At 37.9% G+C, this 5,625-nt stretch overlaps 1 pseudogene; it reads left to right on the forward strand.

The window, feature by feature from the left end:
* Positions 1-2,295: 2,295 nt before the first annotated feature.
* LOC132602280 (photosystem II CP47 reaction center protein-like) lies at positions 2,296-3,148 on the forward strand (annotated as a pseudogene).
* The last annotated feature ends 2,477 nt before the right edge of the window (positions 3,149-5,625 follow it).

Genomic DNA, 5,625 nt, shown 5'->3' on the forward strand with positions numbered 1-5,625 from the left:
GCCAGATCGGTCGCTCAAGATCTTTGGTCTTTATCCGGACTCGATGAAAAAATGGGATCACTTCTTATGGACTCGTTGAGAATGATTCTGATCTAGTTCATGGCCTATTAGAAGTAGAAGGGGCTCTGGTGGGATCTTCACGGACAGAAAGAGATTGCAGTCAGTTTGATAATGATCCAGTGACATTGCTTCTTCGGCCCGAACCGAGTAATCCCTTAGATGTGATTTAAAATGGCTCTTGTTCTATCCTTGATCTTTTATTTTTTTAATCAAAGCCAATCAGCCTGATGCTGGTGGAATTTATTAAAATGAATAATAGTATTTACAGAAAAAAGAGAAATATAATGGAAAGAAATGAAGGAAAAAGGAAAATCTATACTACTCTATCCTAGGAAATGAAAGAAAAGCCTAGTCCTTGTTTGAGAAGCCAAGTGTAACAATGAAAAACTGAAAACAAGAACACTCATTCTTTGGATTGATGCCATTATCAGTCACCTCAAGCTCTCACCAGGTGCTATGGTATCAAATCTCACTGAAGATCCTTCAAGAAGCAGTGTAGTATGAAGTTCTTCCTAGTTACTGTCCTTATGCTGTCCTTATGCTGTCTTTATGCTGACCTTATGTTGTCCTTATAATCAAGTTTACACAATCAGTCATGTGGAATGTATGTAACTGGACTAGGTAACTAAAGAAAAACTGTTAGTAGGATGAACATTCCTGTTAATACCACACACTAACAAGGATAACCTTAGTCATCCAACCAGGACTACAACAATCCTATGAAGCTGTTATCATGAGCCTTTTGTTTGTGTTGATCAGAGATTTCTCTATGAAAAATATGAATCGGAGTTTGAAGAAGGGGAGGGAGAAGGAGCCCTTGACGCGCAGGAGGATTTATTCAATTACATTGTTTGGACTCCTAGAATATGGCACCCTTGGGGCTTTCTATTTGATTGTCTTTCATTCCAAAGCATAACTTGTATCCATGCGCTTCATATTCGCCTAGAGTTCGCTCTCAGAAATATAGCCATCCCTGCCCCCTCACATCAATCCCACGAGCCTCTTATCCATTCTCATTAAACGATGGCGGGGGAGCAAATCCAACTAGAAAAACTCTCATTGGGCTTAGGGATAATCAGACTTGAACTGATGACTTCCACCACAGCAAATAAAGAAGGATAAAGAGAAAGAACTCAAGTAATTATCCTACGTTCTCTTAATTGAATTGCAATTAAACTCGGCCCAATCATTTACTAAAAGGATTGAGCCGAATACAACAAATATTCTATTGCATATATTTTTACTAAGTATATGCTTACATAGATATACAAGATTTGAAATACAAAATATAGAAAACTAAATCAAAATCTAAGACTCAAATCTTTTCATTGTTGTCTTGGATCCACAATTAATTCTACGGATCCTTAGGATTGGTATATTCTTTTCTATCCTGTAGTTTGTAGTTTCCCTAAATCAAGCCAAGTATCACAACTCTTTCTACCCATCCTCTATATTGTACCCTTTGTTCCGTGTTGAAATAGAACCTTAATTTATTACTTATTATTAGAATTAGATTTTAGATTGTTAGATTAGTTAGTGATTAGATATTAGTATTAGATGAGATTTTACGAAAAAATTCTTTTTTGATTTCTTTATAGGAGTGGACAAATCTCTTTTTTTCGATGCGAATTTGATACGACATAGGAGAAGCCGCCCTTTATAAAAAATTATATTATTATATTATTTTTAATAATAAAAGGGGGTTCCAACATATTAATATATAGTGAAGTGTTCCCCTAGATTCAGAACTTTTATTCAATACTCACAATCCTTATTAGTTAATAATCCTAGTGATTGGATTTCTATGCTTAGTCTGATAGGAAATAAGATATTCAAATAAAGAATTTTATAGCGAATGACTATTCATCTATTGTATTTTCATACAAATAGGGGGCAAGAAAACTCTATGGAAAGATGGTGGTTTAATTCGATGTTGTTTAAGATGGAGTTCAAATGTAGGTGTGGGCTAAATAAATCAATGGGCAGTCTTGGTCCTATTGAAAATACCAGTGAAGATCCAAATCGAAAAGTGAAAAACATTCATAGTTGCAGTAATGTTGATTATTTATTCGGCGTTAAAGACATTCAGAATTTCATCTCTGATGATACTTTTTTAGTTAGTGATAGGAATGGAGACAGTTATTCCATCAAAGTTTCTCAAAAGCCTGGTCTAAATTTCCTGAAAAATTAGCTTTTTATGATTACATCGGCAATAATCCGGCAAAAGGAGGATTATTCAGAGCAGGTTCAATGGATAACGGGGATGGAATAGCGGTTGGATGATTAGGAAACCCTATATTTAGAGATAAAGAAGGGCGTGAACTTTTTGTACGTCGTATGCCTACCTTTTTTGAAACATTTCCGGTCGCTTTGGTAGACGGCGATGGAATTGTTAGAGCTGATGTTCCTTTTAGAAGGGCAGAATCGAAGTATAATGTTGAACAAGTAGGTGGACCTGTTGAGTTCTACGGCGGTGAACTCAACGGCGTCAGTTATAGTGATCCTGCTACTGTGAAAAAATATGCTAGACGTGCTCAATTGGGTGAAATTTTTGAATTAGATCGTGTTACTTTGAAATCCGTTGGTGTTTTTCGTAGCAGTCCAAGGGGTTGGTTTACTTTTGGGCATGCTTCGTTTGCTTTGCTCTTCGTCTTCGCACACATTTGGCATGGTGCTAGAACCTTGTTCAGAGATGTTTTTGCTGGTATTGACCCAGATTTAGATGCTCAAGTTGAATTTGGAGCATTCCAAAAACTTGGAGATCCAACTACAAAAAGACAGGCAGCCTGATACAATATTGCTTTGGTATTTTTCTTTCGCCCTTATTTTCTTTCTTTTACTTTTATTGACATAGGGTACCAAAGAAATCTTTATTTTAATCAACTTCGTTTTTACTCTTGTTCGTTCTTTATCCGGAAGATGATAAAAAAAAAAAAAAAAAAACAAACAGGTATGAAAGCTATAATTGTAAACCACGATCGAATCTATGGAAGCATTGGTTTAGACATTCCTCTTAGTCTCGACTCTAGGGATAATTTTTTTCGCTATCTTTTTTCGAGAACCGCCTAAAGTTCCAACTAAAAATAACTAAAAAGATGAAATAATTTTTCATTAACTCAGTTGAAGTACTAAGCCTCCCGATATCGGGAGGCTCAGTACTTCAACTACTCTCCATGTTCCTCGAATGGATCTCTTAGTTGTTCAGAAGGTTGCCCAAAAGCAGTATATAAGGCGTACCTAGTAAAACTTACAAGTAAACTAGATATAAAGATGGCGACTAGGGTTGCTGTTTCCATTCTTATCATATTTATATAATTTCAAGACCCAATGGATCTATGATAGGATCGTTTGTTTACAACAAAATGGTATACAAATTCAACAGACCTCAATGAATACAATAGGATTTATGGCTACACAAACTGTTGAGAAAAGTTCTAGATCTGGTCCAAGACGAACTGCGGTAGGAGATTTATTAAAACCATTGAATTCGGAATATGGTAAAGTAGCTCCTAGGTGGGGGAACTACTACTTTGATGGGTGTCGCAATGGCCTTATTTGCGGTATTTCTATCTATTATTTTGGAGATTTATAATTCTTCCGTTTTATTGGATGGAGTTTCAATGAATTAGGTCTATAAGAACCCCAAAGTCGATTAATTCAGAAGCTAAAATTTCTCCTCTACCATCAACATGTTTAGCCAGGGCATTTACAACACGACCCAAATAAGCCTCACTCACGGGTATCTGAGCAATTCTTCCCGTTGCTTTTACAGAACTTCCTTCTTGTATCAACAAACCATCGCCCACTAATACAACACCAACACTATTTGATTCCAAATTCAGAGCAATGCCTATTGTACCCTCTGTAAATTCTACTAATTCACCCGCCATTACTTAATCAAGACCGTGAATACGAGCAATGGCATCGCCTACTTGAAGTACGGTACCGGTATTTACAATCTTTACTTCTCTATTATATTGTTCAATACGTTCACGGATAATATTACTAATTTCGTCAGCTCGAATGGTTACCATGATTCTTTCTTTATTCTTTTTTGAAAGAAAAAATAATACCTACAGTAGAAAGACTAATCAGTTATTTCTTTCATTGGTCCCAACATGCCAATATTGGCACTAATGGTACGTATGTAAATCGTTGTTCAAACAACTATTCAAAGTTCCTAGAGCTCTGTCACACCCCGATCTTACTAGGGTGTGATGGGCACCCGACCCCATATTCGGAGCCGAGCGAACCCGCTGACTCCTTTACAATTACTATTTTACCCTTTTCGATTCCCAATGTTCACCTTTCACTTATGTGTATAACGGCCTTTCTTCCTAGATTCCCAGGTTCCTGACGGTAGTGATCGCACCCTTATCGCCATGCCAAACCCATAACCTTTCTGAAGAAACGCATCTCACTTATTGCCTATTTACAGTATTTCCTTTCCACACTCCTTCCTGTTGGGCGTACCCATGCTGGCAGAACCTCCTTTACCATTCTTATTATTTAAAATCTGTATGCAGCAGATACCGACAAGATCTCACAGAACATACGGCTATATAACACGTTCTAGCTATCCAGAGCTTCCAGTTCTAGGTAACAGAACAAATATATCGGTACTTACCCCTTTGACTTTCCATATCGCCGCTCATCTTCTTCCGTCATACGTAAGGCTTATATAAGGAATTTTCATTTTTCCCTATGACTTGGCTCTATCGCACGATCTAAGAAAGAAAGAAGGTCAACAATCCCTAGATGCCCCGCAGCCTCCTGTTTATAAATGTGGCCGGCTTCACACCCATAAACAGGACTCTACTGGACCCGACTTTGCAGACAACCCCTAGGACGACCTGCTTTGATACCACTTTGTCACACCCCGATCTTACTAGGGTGTGATGGACACCCGACCCCATATTCGGAGCCGAGCGAACCCGCTGACTCTTATTACATACTTAACCCCTTTAAACTCATACATCAATAAGAAGTGGAAAACATAGTAAAACTTTCAGAATTTTTTTCTTTTCTTTGTACTCAATTCAAACAAAATATGTAGTCATAATGGATCGGAAACATAATACAATAGGACACGTCGGCTGATGAAGCCGCTTACAAGACTGACATTCTATACCCGCGACTCTGTCTCCAAAGTCTCTAACTTCGAACAAAACATCATAGCACATATACTCTGACTCGGCAGGACTCCAGGAACAAGTGGAGTCTACCAACTCCGCTGGAACCTCTTCTATACTAGCTTCAACTCATTTGGGTGTACCTGCGCGGCATGAAACGCAGCCCCGAAGAAAAGGGGTAAGTACGAGCAATGTACTGAGTATGTAAGACATGAATAGTAACATAGTAAGGGATATAAATATGAATAATAACAGAATGGAAATATAGAACATATCATGAGGTAAAAGAGTAACCTGTACATATGAGTGCCTCTTAGGGCGGATGCCATGCATGCTTATCTCCTCTTTGAAAACATTCCTTTTTCATATACATAGAAAATAGAACATGTCATAGCGCCGACCCCCGTCGGCTCCCCCACATATGTAGAAGTAG

This window comes from Lycium barbarum, chromosome 7 (genome assembly GCF_019175385.1).
Source record: "Lycium barbarum isolate Lr01 chromosome 7, ASM1917538v2, whole genome shotgun sequence".
NCBI lineage: Eukaryota > Viridiplantae > Streptophyta > Magnoliopsida > Solanales > Solanaceae > Lycium > Lycium barbarum.